Genomic DNA, 16,082 nt, shown 5'->3' on the forward strand with positions numbered 1-16,082 from the left:
AAACGAGCAGCCGAAAAAATTCTGTTCGCTTTGAGCGCAGTGCGAAACACTTAAGGTTGATAGAAGATTACGCGCGTAAATTTCACCAGGAGGCGAACGGAAGTAACCTTTCCAAGCGTTGATTGGCTCAGTTATCTGAGAACCCAGCTGAAAGTGTTTGTGGGCGGAGTTTGTTTGCGAGGAAATTTTTTCAGCGCTGTTTTCTGGGAACAATTTTTTCACTAGAAGGGGACACTTTTAAGAGGTACAAGTCGAAGGGAATTTGTTCGATTGCTTTCAAATGTTGACAGTAGCTAGGTTTACATATAAACAAGAAAAACATGTCTCCGAATTTTTTATTTCTAAATAATTTTTTTTTCAAGAGCGATTTTTGTATGATCACTCCACATTTTTTTAATCCTATTTCAAAAATGTTCTGTAACTTTTCACTGAAATTGAATATGACATATCGCGGCACTTTTTTTTTAGCGCTTTGGCCCCGGAAACGGAGGAATACTTTAAATAAGCGAAAAACAAAATTGGCTTTGACATGTAACGTTCAAAAGGTGACTCGGGCGCTGGCATTTAGAAGTCATGAAGAATTCGACAATTCATTTTCTTTCAAAATTTTTGGTTATATTCTATGGCGTTCATTACTGCTCAAAACACTTTGAGCACATATTTGACTTTCTGACACCTTTTTTACGTTCAAGGGGATCAAATTCCTCTGTCAGATATCACGTCCTAAATTTTACGACGTAAAACCTTGTATTCTATTGTATGGCGTCAAATACACCGACGTCTATTTTACGGCGAGAATTCAATGATCGTTTAGTGCACTTTCAACGTCTTCAAAACGAGGAGCTTCGCGTTACGACGTAAAATTCAATTTTGACTACACGTTACGTCGTAATTTATCAGATAAGTTTTACGTCGTATCTTTTACGACGTAAAATTTATCACCTTTATAACTTGTCAATCAAAACCTTGTCAAATAAGTTTTACGTCGTAACTTTTACGACGTAAAATTTATCACCTTTATAACTTGTCAATCAAAACCTTGTCAAATAAGTTTTACGTCGTAACTTTTACGCCGTAACTTGTCAATCAAAAATGCTCACAATGTTTAATAAGTTAACTTGAAAGTCTTAATAGATTACGTAACCTCAAAGTCTTATTACTTGCAATATTATATTAAGTAACGTCTTTAAAACCCAAGAATGAGCACATGTATATCTCATTTATTACTTGGCCAAAGCTATGCACGAAAAGAATCCTTCTTGCTGGTATGTAATATTTCTGAGATGTTGAAGGTATTCACGTTTTTCCCTTGGATTCAGTTACCTCATGCATTATAATACTTAAAATAAAGTTATAAATTCTATAATTACCGTAAATCGTCTATGCCGGGAAGTTATCAACGGATTTAACTATCATTGAACCAATAGTTTGAAGAACTCGTCCAAGGGGAATCGACTGCGAAGAGAAACTTTCCAACACACAGTTATATATCCAAACTGGAAAGGTCACGCCCCTCCCGCCCCAGCCACCCTCACACATATACAGTTACACTTAAATGACACCAACAGTTGATTTATCTCTGCAAAATGATCGTTGCACATTTTCTTTTACCGTGGAAATCTTTGTGTTCACGAAAGAGAAAAAGAAGAAAACGGCTGGAGCTAAGCAAAATCTTAACTATTAACTATAAGTTGACTATTTTAAAATGTTTGCGTTATCGCAAACTTATATACTTGGAAATTATTTTCACGGAAAGATATGAATAAATAAAAAAAGATAAATAAATAAAGTTAGCCAAAATTTAGGATTATAAAATGATTCTTACTCCACTAACAGGAGATATTCCATGTGAAAAGCTTTTAAGCTTCAACATAACAAATTAAACAAAAAGAAAGCTTGCAAAAGAAAACGTAAGTATCAGGCGGACTGAGCTGCTGTATAATGGCACAAACTCGTGCCAAAATAATAGATAGTCCAATATCATCCCATAAACCCAAGCCCTCTACATCAAACTTTAAATATTAATTTCTGATTAATTCGTTCCCATGTCTCTAAATCGTCTTTTTGTCCTAGTGGTCCTCATTTTCCCTCGGGGATAGTAGAGGAAGCAAAACGCGAGCGCGCGTGAAACTCTGATAGCCATTTTCGTAGGCTAAAATTATTTACAAGATCCTAGAAATATTCACATTGATTCGTTCGCACAAACATTGTTTTTGAAAGACATGCACGCATTCCACGGCTCATTGTAAAGGTCACCTTGTTTCTTTTTTTATACAGGGAGTGACGTTGGGCTTACTCTGACGAGAACTGAAAAGAAACATTCATTGGTCCCAGCGACCTTTGACATCTTTATCTATATGAGTGTTTCATGTTACCCAAGGATTTGTTTTTAAGGTAGAACGTTTAGTTAAAAAAAAAGTGCAAGATACTGTACAAGGCAAATCATCCCCTCGCCCCCTCCCCCGATACACACACACACACACACGCTTCCTACGCCCTTTACGATCCGTGTATTTTTTAGCCCATATATTCTAGTATCGGTTTAGTCAGATAAAACGTGCCCTTCATTGAATATGAATGAAAAAAGCCTAGGAAATAAAAAAAGAAAAAGAAAAAACTAGCTTTTCACAATCCTTTGCACCAGATTTTGCTATGGCAGATCGTACAAATGAAAATATGACAATGTTTTGAAAAAGTATGATTTATAAATCTTGCACTATGATTACGACAACGGAAACTGGTTCAGAGAAGACTCCATGAAGAAAACCGATAAATCTGGCTATGGATCTGATTCGTCGTGCATCTCTATAACTAGAACAGTATGACTGTTTAAGGAAATTTCAGACAAAGAGGAACCATCGTTATGTATCGATGGCCCTTGGTGTTTATGAAGCACAAAGTCTTGGCTTGGTAGAGACAGCAATGCAAACGCCGTCCTGAAAAACACCTGAATCATTAAAAAAAAAAAAAAGATGACGTCAGTGAAGCACTTGCTAGGCTACGAAGTACTATCTCATCCCATTTTCAAGCTTTAGGACAGTATTCACTCAAGGTAAGTAATACAAGAACAGTTAAAGATGAATCTGTGACTAGGGGCTTCTTTTAGTCGGGTAAAACGCTAATATTATCAAGATAGTTTATAATTTTTCATCTGTTTATATAAGGTGGTAATTTATTAATTAGCCCTTTGGGAAATTGACTTCTTTCTTTCCACAAACTTTGTCCCTGTTTAGTGTTAATTACACTATCTTCCGTGCTAGTCCTGGAGTTCAAAAGAAGCAAACAAACACAGCGGCCACCTACATTGGAGAACTTCAAGAATTTGAACCATTAAATTAACTTCGCGTATTACCATGGATAGCAACTGTAGGTAATTCGTTTGCAAACCATCCCTAATGCTTTACACCAGTTAACCTTCAACTCAGGGTATCTAGATTAGAGTATTGACTGACACATGATCGAAAAACCCTGCAAAAATTCTCTCATTGACTGCGTGATAAGCAGTTTTACCTGTGTGGTGTCATAGTCAAAAAAGGTCCTCTGGATAGAATTTCCTCTGGGGCCACGGATTCTCAGGGTTATGGTGATTTCACTCTCAAGAGGTTCATGAGGTAGCCCTGCTCTTGCCTCACATATTGCCTACAAGATGAGAGTGCTTTTTAACTTTTACTGGTGATAATTGACATTTCTCTTGCATCAGGCATTATTCTATTGCTGTTTATCCAAATTAGCTCTCTTTTAAGGTGAAAGAACAACTTAAAAACTGCATTTATTGCATTTCTAGTAGTTGACAGAGTTTCCTCTAAAGCCTTTCCCACAAGCATGAGCATCAGAGGAAGCATAACACTTGGACAGACATGAGCATGATATTATTAACAAGCTATTAGTAGCCAAAATGTCATTCATCCCAGAGTGGAAATGCATATGTTTGTCTAAAATCCCTACTATCTGAAAATCTGGAACAGCCAAGGGGGAGACATCCTTTCCTTGGATATTTTTTTACCTCAGCATTTCGGCGTTCTGCTTCCATTCTAATTCTCTCTTCTTGTATAAGACGCTCGCCCTAAATACAGTTAAAGACAACATGTTGCTAGACTATAATGCAATGCTGCTTACTGATATATATTAAATAAAGATCATGGTAACATAAAAAGTTAAGATTTCAATTTGACCAGCAGTTTCCACACAATGACAGGAAAAATTTCTGCTTTCTTATTGATTTTTAATGATGGCTCCTGAAGATCAAAATTATTGACCACAGACCACACTTTGTATGGGTTTCCTGGCATGATAACCCACACAGGATGTTGGGAGTACATGAGAGAAGCATCTGGGCAAGCGGTTTACAAGCTTTTCGAGTGGTGCTCTATTGCTTTTGTAATGTAAAATAATAAAAAATGACTTTATTTATACAGGGTAGCCCAGCTCTTTTACTCAAACTATGAGTTTACCGGCACAATAAACCATAGGTTTTTAACCAATCAGAATGCGTGTACCATCTCAGTTATTTTGTAATATGCAATTCAATTAAACTGACAAGTTAACAGACCCATTTGTAAAAATACACATGCAAAAGGTTATTTAGCTGTTATTCTTCTCATTATTTCTCTACTTTAAGGATTGATTCTAAGGACAATAACACAATACTTTATTTCTGCAGTATATCAAGCAATGTTACACAGAGCAGTTATATTCAAAAAAAGGAAACTTGGAGGTCAACCCTATATTAACTAGCTCCGGTATGTAAAGGGTTCCAAGGTCCCAGCGGCACATCCCCACCCACAAAGTCCTAAAGTTACCCCCCCCCCGGTTATATTCAACAAAACACTCCCAAAAGTCCCCCTTCCCCAACATCGTGCATTAGGAGTTTGTATCTCAGACACGAGCTAATGCCTCACTTTGTGGGACATTTGCTCACATTATTTACGTATCGGCGCTTTAGAATAGTAACGGTTAAATTTAGCCCAGCGGTAAGTTACATGCAAAAATCATATTTGTAGAAACTAAAATTACCTTACAGGAAAGTAAATGCCTAGCGTCGACATGAAACGTTGGGTTTCCGAGTTCGACAGTAGTCTGTGGTGTTGTAGAGGAGACTGATGTTGTCAGCCACAATCTGACGTGCACCTCACTTTTTGTATGTCATTAGTAAGAACAACACGCATTTTCTTTGGGCAATGCTTTGTTGTTTCATACATATATTTTAAGTCACGAACATTTTTATAATTAGTTGTGTGATAAAAGTGTGTAGTGTCCTGTAAATACTTTTTTTCCTGACTCCTTTCTATATTTCTTAGAGCTCCCCTTACTCGAGCGAAATCAATGTGAGCCTATTGTGCTTAATTAGTGGTTTTCACAGTCACTGTAAACCAACAGAAACATCTGTTTTTTAGTTGAGATAATTTCCTATCTATGCGTGAATTCTTCCCTTGATGAACTCATAAAGAACTTGATGAAGTCAAAAAGCCCCCCAAAAAATCCCTGGAAAAAAAGTTAGCCTCTAAGAAATTGACTGTCGAGACATATATAAAATTACATAATGCGATAAATGATAGCAAATGGGACAAACCCCCCCGCCCCCACCCCGCGCGCGGCCTCTTATAAAAAATCTCTACGCTCAAATCAAGCCATCAAACTTTTTTACCCCTATCTCCCCTCTCCCCTCTCCCCCTAAAAAAATTAATTAATAATTAACAAAACCCTTAGATCTGGCTATTTCTTGACATCCGGAGTACTGTATAGTAATCACCCTCTCTCTCTGGAATTTAGTAATGAATCAGTGGCTTTGATATTTTATAATCATTGTTGAATTCTTACCCTTCCCCCAGCGTTTTCATTTTTTTGGCAAAGTAGGGAAAAAGAAAAAAAACGTATGTGGAACCTTGATCCCAGTTCATTTCACTCTAAGTGGAAAGGGGGGTAGGGCAATTGTCCCTGTAAAATATACTTAACGAATTATGTCATTCTCTTTCCCGTACAGTCAATACGTCATACTTAAAGCAGTGGCATGCAAAGAGGGACACCTTTTTTGCCGCGGCTGTCTAAGGCAGTGGATGCATTTGCATGGTAACAGAAACTGCCCTGTCGGAAGGCAACCCCTCCAAGCCTCGGACGTGATGGGCATAATCACTTTCGACAGGGTAGTGGATTCACTGGAAGTGTACTGTGTAAGGAGAGCAGAGGGGTGTAATTGGACGGGCCCATTGGAGAAAATCTCTGATCATCAACAGCAATGCCTCCATGAGCCCGTCCAATGCACCCACCAAGGTTGCATACAGACGTTCCCTCGCGGAGAGGTTGAAAGGCACGCCGGCGAATGCGACATGCGTCCCCAAGATTTCTGGTACTGCGGAGTTACGCTGCCCTTTCGGCAGTATCACCAACACCAGGAGTTGGAATGCCGGAAGGCTCCTGTAACGTGCCCGTTCAATTGCAACAAGGTTTCCATACCTCGGTAAGTCTGATTAGTTTAATAATGTAAACTGATGTTTAAAAAACCACTTCAAAAACCGTGAACGAACGACGTAGCTCAACTTTGGATAAAACAGAAATAAAATAGAATTAGAGACAAATACTGATCAAACAACATAAAAAGGGCTGAGGAAAACAACATATTCGACTGCCCATCAGTTTTAAGTCTCCTGCAATCTCTCCGACTATCAAACGAAAGAAACCCTCTCATAAATTGTTAATATTTCTTCGTTTAATCTATACGAAAAAGAATAGGAAATTAATTACTGCCTGCCATGTATACAGTCAAGCACATTGTAATTTTAGCAGATTACTTAAATCTTCAATTATAATATTTGCATAAGTTCTTTTACATCCAAATCTATGAAATAAATTGTATAAATGTGAGCCTGTTCCACACGGTTTTATTATTATATATATGTAGTATATATTTCACATTCTAAATTATTTTCAAACTCTGAAAAAAAAATTTTATTTTTTGGTGAATAATCCTAGCATGAAAAAATCAACAAGCATAAATTCATATTCATTTCACATTTGTTGCCACTGAACCTTCTTCATCTCCCTTAAACCAATATCTACACTGGGACGACAAACAAAGTCTATTCAAGTGGAAAGGGAGCCTAACACAACTTCAGGGATTTTGTTTGAAAGTCCTAAATTTGGAAGTTTCTGCAACCGCGAGTCCCTCTGAAAGGTCTAGTTCTTTGAAGTCGAAGACAATCACGCTGGTTTTATTTAATAGTACCGGTACCCTTCAAGTCCAAGGTCCGGATACAAAAGCAATGAAAGCCAAACTGAAGAAGCTACTCCAGATACCGGCTGATGACGACTCAGTTATTCTCGTGAATGAAGAAGCTTCTACTCCGGCGTTTAACAAGAATGCCAAATCAGTACAAGAGGAGTTGGACTGTCTGAAATCTGAAGTGCTGAACTTATGGGCTCATATAAAAGAGAAACCTAATGAGGAAGACCTGAGATCCGAAATTCTCGACTTAGGGAGATAATTCTATCTTTGAAGGAAGAAAATAAAAAGTTAGTCCAAGAACGCGATTCTTTAAGTTTTGCATTGCAAATCGTATCCAGAGAAGCAGCTACTCAATGCCGTTCAATGAGTAACACCTCTAACGAACATACCATTGTCCAAAATATGGATGAGTCAACACCTTGCGCCAACAAAGAACAAGGCTTCATTGTGAAATCAAAGAACAAAAGAAAGAAATCGAAAGGTAAAGGAGGTCCTAATAACACCCTGACAGGAAAAGAATCCGAACCCGAAAAACAACCAAAAGAGCGCACAACCCTGCTCATAGGAGACTCGATGATCTCAAGAATACCTGGAAAAGATCTGGGAAAAGCTGTTGGCCACAGGGTTATAGTCAAGCCTTTCTCGGGTGCTACGACAATGGCCATGAATCACTATCTCAAGCCAAATCTGGAATCTTCGCCCAATGAAGTGATTTTACACATTGGGACTAATGATCTTAAAACCAGGGAACCAAAGGCTGTTGCGGAATCGATTGTGGATCTCGCGAGACAGATCGAGGGCACCTGCGATACTACAGTTACGCTGTCGGAGCTTGTATGCAGAAAAGATAAGCTGGACCAGGCAGTGAAAACAGCCAACAAGCATCTAAAGAAGTTCTGCCATCAAAATGGATGGAAATTAATCCATCATGAGAACATACCTCATAGTGGACTCAACAAAGGTGGACTGCACTTAAATTTTAAAGGTAATGAGCAGTTTTATAATAATTTTAAATCGCACCTAGAATGAGATAATGTGCTGTCCGTCAATGCCGTGCGGGATCAATTAAACAACCAAAAGGCCGAAAAATCTGTCTCAATATTGCCTCCTTTGCGCGGTTTTAGAATGGCATCACTCAATATTAATCAATTAATTACTCATATAGACGAATTAAGAATCATATTAGCAAACAATGATATCGATATTGTTTCTATAAATAAAACGAAACTGAACGAGAGTATTCGAGATCAAGAAGTTCATATTCCGGGATACGAAATAGTTTGCCGCGATAGACTAACAAGATGCGGCGGAGGGGTATGCTTCTATGTAAAAACTTCAATCAACTTTACAGTACGAAATGACCTACACATGGATACACTAGAAAATCTTTGCTTGGAAATCCATAAGCCAAATTCAAAATCTTTTGTGATTGTTACTTGGTACAGACCACCTGACTTTCCTATTGGCATTTTTTCACCTTTTGAATCCCTAATTGGGAGATTGAATAGTGAACATGTAGAGTTTTTTGTACTGGGAGACATAAACTGTGACATGATCACGACTCGATATGACAATAACACATCCAAATTAAGGAGTATTGCTGATGTCTACGAACTCGAGCAGCTTATCTCTAAACCGACGAGGATAACACCCACCTCAGCTTATCTCTGAACCGACGAGGATAACACCCACCTCATCAACTCTAATTGATTTAATCTATACCAACTGCTTGGATAAGATTGCATGTTCGGGAGTTTGTCATATCGGAATAAGTGATCATAGCATGGTGTATGTATATAGAAAACTTGCCCTGAATGGGATGTCTAACGGAGATAATTCTATTACATACAGAAATTTCCGAAATTTCGATCGCCAAAAGTTTCGTTATGATATTCTATCTCAATGTTGGGATAATGTATACGAGTCTTCCAACCCAAACGTGATGTGGCAGCAATGGAAATGTACATTTCTGGCTATCGCTGACAAACATGCCCCACTGAAAACGATGCGCGTTCGTTCACGGAGTTCTCCGTGGATTACCTCTGAATTGAAAGACCTCATGCATAATAGAGACATATTAAAAATCAAAGCTAGCAAGACAAATGATCCTAACGATTGGGCATTATTTAAGAAACAAAGAAATATAGTCAATAAGCAAATACGGTCAGCTAAGCAAGCTTATTACCAAAATAGTTTTAATAAGCAAACCAGCGACTCCCGAAAGACCTGGCAGACTATAAACGAGCTCACTTCTCGAAAATCTGGGAAAACGCCAGTGGCGTCACTAAAAGTGAACGGATTAACGATAACTAATCCGTTGGAGCTATCAAACGAACTCAATAACCACTTTGCTAATATTGGTCCAAAACTTGCCAGTGAGATAAATTGTGATAGTGGTAGCTATCAAAGATATCTTACCGCAACAGATAAACGGTTTAAGCTCCAACCCACCAGTCCAACTAAAGTATTTTCACTTTTAAATAAACTAGACAAGTCAAAGGCAACAGGCCTTGACAAAATATCTGCTAGGTTTATCTGGGAATGTGCTGATCTCATTTGTGCGCCGATATGTGATATTTTCAATCAATCTATTAGCCAAGGAACGTTCCCAGACGACTGGAAATAAGCAAGGATTACCCCTCTTTATAAACAGGGTGACCGCGGTGATGCTAACAATTACCGCCCAATATCGGTGATTCCAATAATGGCGAAGGTGTTTGAAAGGATAGTTTATGAACAGTTATATGCCTATTTGGAAGAGCTCGATATTTTATGTCAAAACCAATCAGGGTTTCGTGCTAATCATTCAACTGTAACAGCTTTGTTGGAAGCGACAGATTCTTGGGCATATAATATTGATAACGAGAAAATCAATGGAGTCATTTTTCTAGATTTGAAAAAAGCTTTTGACACTGTTGATCATCAGATCCTTCTATCGAAACTAAACTATTATGGTATACATGGAAAATCTTTCAGATGGTTTCAGTCATATTTGGAAAACCGAACACAAAAATGCTCTGTCAACGGGTCGCTATCCAGTAGCTACTCGTTGACTTGCGGCGTCCCTCAAGGGACCATCCTCGGTCCATTATTGTTCTTATTATATATCAACGATCTTCCAAATTGCTTATCAAATTGGAAACCGAGAATGTATGCCGAACACACGCACCTCACATATGCGGGAAGCAATCTTGAGAACGTTCAGTTTTGTCTAAATGAAGACCTAGAAAACGTCTTCAACTGGCTACAAGCGAACAAACTCACGTTGAACATGACTAAAACCGAATTCATGCTAATAGGGTCGAGGCAGAGACTGAATACTCTCACAGCTTCACCAACAATTAGAATGAACAATACTCAAGTGAGCCAGGTTTCAGCTACAAAATCGCTTGGTGTAATAATAGACGATAAACTCGATTGGCATAGTCACATCGAAAAACTAACGAAAAAGATCGCCTCTGGTATCGGGGCCCTAAAGCGAATTAGGCACCTGATCCCAGCATCAACCTTACATCTCATCTACCAAGCTTTAGTAAAACCTCACTTTGATTACTGTGACATTGTTTGGGGTAGCTGTGGGAAAACGCTACGAGACAAACTGCAGAAATTTCAGAATAGAGCAGCCCGTGTGTTGACATTCGCTAACTTTGATGCTGATGCAACTGAGCTACTCGAGTTTTTAAGGTGGAAATTTTCTTGCACGCCAGCAGGAAATCCATAAAGCCACCATGATGTTTAGATGTCTGCACGGGCTAGCTCCAAGGTATCTATATTCAAAGTTTACGTGGCGTGACTCTGCTTATGACCTCAGGGACTCTGAAAATAAGCTTAATGTTCCACTACCGCGCACTAATTATTACAGAAAAAGCTTTAGCTACAATGGCGCCACATTATGGAACAGTTTACCACGCGATATAAGGAACACAGAGTCTCTGGGGTTATTTAAACGTAAGATCAATGACATTTTTAAAGTCTAACGCAAGGCATTCACGGAAAACAGCTTTAGTGTTATAGTATGTGGTTTTAATTTTAAATATCTTAGCGTATGTGATATGTATTTTTATAGGCTGATGAACTGATCGTGTCTAAATAAAGATTACAATACATGGATTTTGTGACCGAAATGCTGACAGTCTGGAAAAATATCAGCACATTTTAAATGCACCAAAACCTTGCAAAAATATGAATTCACCTCTCACCTTTCACCATGTTTAATGTTTAACAAGCTCTTTGGGAAATCATGCCTGCAGACTCTACCAAATACACCTTTCTCATCAAAAAGTCGATTCTTCCCTTTACTTCTAAGGGCAGGGAGGACTTCACTTGCATGGAATCTATTGCAATCCTTGGATATATCACATAAATTGTGTATCAATGTTATTATACCTAATATCTGTTTTAATAACATGTGCAGATCACTAGGCTTATACTATTTTGCGAAACGAAACGAAACGAAACGAAACGAAATTGTACTATTTTGCGAAACGAAACGAAACGAAACGAAATTTTGCGAAATGGCGTTTTTTCGCCTTTATTTGGCAAATATGTCCTCTTCGTCCGAAACAAAATGTTTCCACTAATATTATAATCAATATTTCTAAGAGCCTGGTCACCTAATTTTATTGACCATAGTAGAATTCGTTTCGCAAAGTAGTAATTTTGACAGAATTACTATTTTGAGAAAAGGCGTTTTTTCACCTTTATTCAGCAAATATGTCCTCTTCGTCCGAAACAAAATGTTTCCACCAATAAAATGATCAATGTTTCTAAGAGCCTGGTCACCTTTCATTTTATTGACCATAACAGAACTCGTTTCGCAAAGTAGTAATTTTACAGAATTGCTATTTTGCGAAATGGCGTTTTTTCGCTTTTATTTAGCATATATGTCCTCCTCGTCCGAAACAAAATGTGTCCACTAATAAAATGATCAATATTTCTAAGAGCCTGGTCACCTTTCATTTTATTGACCAAAATAGAACTCGTTTCGCAAAGTAGTAATTTTGACAGAATTACTATTTTGCGAAATGGCGTTTTTTCGCCTTTATTTAGCAAATATGCCCTCCTCGTCCGAAACAAAATGTGTCCACTAATAAAATGATCAATATTTCTAAGAGCCTGGTCGCCTCTCATTTTATTGACCAAAATAGAACTCGTTTCGCAAAGTAGTAATTTCGACAAAATTACTATTTTGCGAAATGGCGTTTTTTTCGCCTTTATTTAGCAAATATGTCCTCTTCGTCCGAAACAAAATATGTTCACTAATAAAATGATCAATCTTTCTAAGAGCCTGGTCACCTCTCAATTTATTGACCATAATAGAACTCGTTTCGCAAAGTAGTAATTTTGACAGAATTACTATTTTGCGAAATGGCGTTTTTTCACCTTTATTTAGCAAATATGTCCTCTTTGCCCGAAACAAAATGAAAGACAACTACTTGTTTTTGTTCTCGATTACTCTTTATTGGCTCGGAGTTTACTCTTTATTGTTGTTATAATTCTGTTTTCTATTCTACTCTGTATTCCTTGTATTTTGTTCTGTTCTATTTATGGTTGCCGCAACTGGATTTTATAGCTGACCAACAAGCTACATGTGTGACTGGCAATTCCAGCCGAACTTAATTAACGCTCGATGTATGGTCAAACTGCTAGGAAAATACGTTATAAGGTGACCAGAGGTGACCAGGCTCTTAGAAATATTGATCATTTTATTAGTGGAAACATTTTGTTTCGGACGAAGAGGACTTACACTATTTTGCGAGACGTTTTTTCGCCTTTATTCAGCAAATATGTCCTCTTCGTCCGAAACAAAATGTTTCCACTAATAAAATGATCAATATTTCTAATAGCCTGGTCACCTCTCCTTTTATTGACCATAACAGAACTCGTTTCGCAAAGTAGTAATTTTGACAGCATTACTATTTTGCGAAATGGCGTTTTTTCGCTTTTATTTAGCAAATATGTCCACCTTTTGCTTTCTCTCTTACCAGACCAAAGCAGGCATCAATACTTTCAATGAGCACACCATTTTTCTGGGGTAAGATGAAAAAAGGTAATAATTAGATTTTTTTAATCACATTGTCTGAATATCTTCTGAATAAAATTGTCCTTTACTGGATGTGCTTCAGGGATACAACAACTCCTTGCACTCACTCATGGCCCAGTGTGCCACATGGCACAGGGGGCTTCAGTATTAAAGGGCTCTCCACTGCTGGCAATCCTGTGCCTTAATTTGTCCAGCTCACGGAAACACCAAGAAATGGTAATTACCTTTTCCTAACTGCAGGGTTAATAGTAAAGTCAATTTTATAATGAGCTGAAACACAAACTATTACTATGAAATCATCTCAAAACACTCAATAATGACAACTACCCCACTAAATTTCAAAGAGATTGCATAAAGTGAGTTACCATTAGCCCTGTTATCATGACAGTCACTGTACAATGTTTTTACAGTGAAATGGAACTTGGCATTAACTGTTGCCTAATCAGAAACAGCATAAGGAAGGCTGGCAGACCACTAATAATAACAAAATAATTATGTAGAACAACTTACTTTGGGACACAAGGGGCAGTCAGCGCCATTGTAGAGTTCTGGCACAAAGGAGTCCAAGTACCTTAGCTTGTAATTGACATGTCTATATCACATGTCACAAGATGACATTAATCTAGGTTGCCACAATGTATAATATAAAATCTAAGTATATTTTAAAAGAAATATACCTAATATATTGCTACCATTAAATTAATAACTGCATGAGAAAATCAAATTACTCCAAATGAAAACTGACAAAACTGACCAAAATGAAAACTAGCCAAGCAAATCATATATTTATACTGATGCTTATTGGTTTCTTTAACATGAAGTAAGTAGAAGCTTCACTACCACCTACAGTACCCTGGATAAGATGCTAGTACCTCACACTGGGTACTGATTTTCAGATGTTACCAAATGGCTGCCAGTACCCATTTATACACCTAAGTGAGGTATTAGACAATGTGGATTAAGGCTTCTTGTCTATAGAAAGGAAACAAAGCAATGACAGAGTACAGGCTCAAACCAACAGTCTTTGACTCAAGAGCCCACTACTAGCTCTCTAACCACTAGGACACTGTACCTTTGCATCTCATCATCAATTCCTTTCCCCCATATAGGGCATGGCCAAGTTAGTCACCCACTGATATAATTAAATATCAGTTTAAAAATGCATTCCACTAACCTGTACTCTTCAAAGCAACCAGAGTTTAATATGGCATGAACGAATGAACGAATCTGCAAAACAATAAATTATTTTAATTGAGCACTTAGCCATTATCAACATAGCCACTGCAGCTAGTAAACCTTGTCTGCTTGCCAGGTCACCTTTCTAGGCAAGCTAGAACAGACCTACCAAGACCATCAACACAACTTGATGGCCTTGGTATTTGCAGGGTTTTAAATAGCTTAAATGGGAAAACTAACAGTCCAGAAGATTTCTAAAATGGACAGTGTAACTGGAAATTAAAATATTAGGGTACATAGCTTTTAAATTCAACACTCGCTAAGATTTGAAGGCCAGCACTCCAAACATTTTGATGCACTGAACCACTGCCCCCTTCTCCAGAATGTAACTGAGCAATTCTCAATATTATGTTATAAAAAATAATGCATTTATACTAGAAAATCTATAAGTATATTAAAAAACACTGATCTCATAAAGAACACCACTGCAATAATAAAACTACTCACAAAATTAGGCTGCAAAGGTGGTGTCATTTCCAAAATCAATTCTGAAAACTCCTTTATAGACACCTGACTGTGCAAGAATAACTTTTCAGCAAGGTCCATTAATTTAAAATGGAAGCCCACAGACGGTCTCTCAGGTGAACCTGGCCAGAACTGACTACGCACCAAAGTAACCGCATGGCTTTCACAGTCACAGACGGCGACTTCCTTCAGGTGCTGGTTACCTATATGTAGAAACAAAATAGCAAAGATGTACATGTATACACAAACACATTGAAGTTAAAATTGTAAATCATTGAAGATAGTACAGAACCAACACTGCAAAAATATTTTGTGTTCAAAACCTCTGACAATTGCAAACATTTTGAAACCTTGTTTAACTTTGCTTTGGAAAGCCAACATTGTGCAAGCTTTGACTTTGTGTCCAACTTACCGAAGGCATCTACTAGTTTGAACCATTTGAGGAAATCTTGAAGAACAAGAATGGCCGGATTCAGTTACACCATGATTAGGAAACAATGGAATGAATCTGTTATCCTTTAAAGAAATTGAAACAGGACAGTCAGTTGATAGATTTGTTCTTATTTTCTAAATACATGTAATCTGCGTACGCGTCATCAATGCAAAACTTTGCTAATAGAGATTACAAAACAGCGCGTTAATCCAACAGCTTATTGAGGTTTGACTGCTGTATTTCCATATATTAATTATACATACAATTGTAATATATGCAAGCAGTGGTTGATAAATACCTTCCATTGCTCCAGAACGTGGAACGTGGATTTCTTTCCGCGTGCAGATCGTGGGCACAGGTTAAACAAAAAAAATTGCCTCGGGCCGCAGTACCGACATGGCAAAGTCGCCTCTCGTACGGTGGCTTCAAAGTACGGTGGCTTCAAAGTACGGTGGCTTCAAAGTACGGTGGCTTCAAAGGGACATACACTTTCCTCTCTCTTTTTTTTCACTTGCGACTTACCTGCTACTTTCTTGCGACTTAGCTGCGACTTTCTTGCTACTTTCTTGCGACTTAGCTGCGACTTTCTTGCTACTTTCTTGCGACTTAGCTGCGACTTTCTTGCTACTTTCTTGCGACTTAGCTGCGACTTTCTTGCGACTTAGCTGCGACTTTCTCGCTACTTT

General features: G+C 37.9%; 2 pseudogenes across 1 annotated transcript; one reads left to right on the forward strand and one right to left on the reverse strand.

Annotated features, from left to right (window-relative positions):
• Nucleotides 1-1,556: 1,556 nt before the first annotated feature.
• LOC148729693 (uncharacterized) lies at nt 1,557-15,794 on the reverse strand (annotated as a pseudogene). Its single transcript, XR_015988694.1, has 9 exons — nt 15,789-15,794; nt 15,376-15,479; nt 14,946-15,166; nt 14,437-14,489; nt 13,185-13,248; nt 11,419-11,564; nt 4,004-4,063; nt 3,511-3,639; nt 1,557-2,947 (listed from the first exon to the last, which is right to left on the reverse strand). The product of XR_015988694.1 is annotated as an uncharacterized LOC148729693 (transcript).
• Nucleotides 7,008-8,308, forward strand: LOC148729694 (uncharacterized; annotated as a pseudogene).
• Nucleotides 15,795-16,082: the final 288 nt, after the last annotated feature.

This window comes from Stylophora pistillata, chromosome 6 (assembly GCF_964205215.1).
Source record: "Stylophora pistillata chromosome 6, jaStyPist1.2, whole genome shotgun sequence".
In the NCBI taxonomy this organism is placed as follows: domain Eukaryota; kingdom Metazoa; phylum Cnidaria; class Anthozoa; order Scleractinia; family Pocilloporidae; genus Stylophora; species Stylophora pistillata.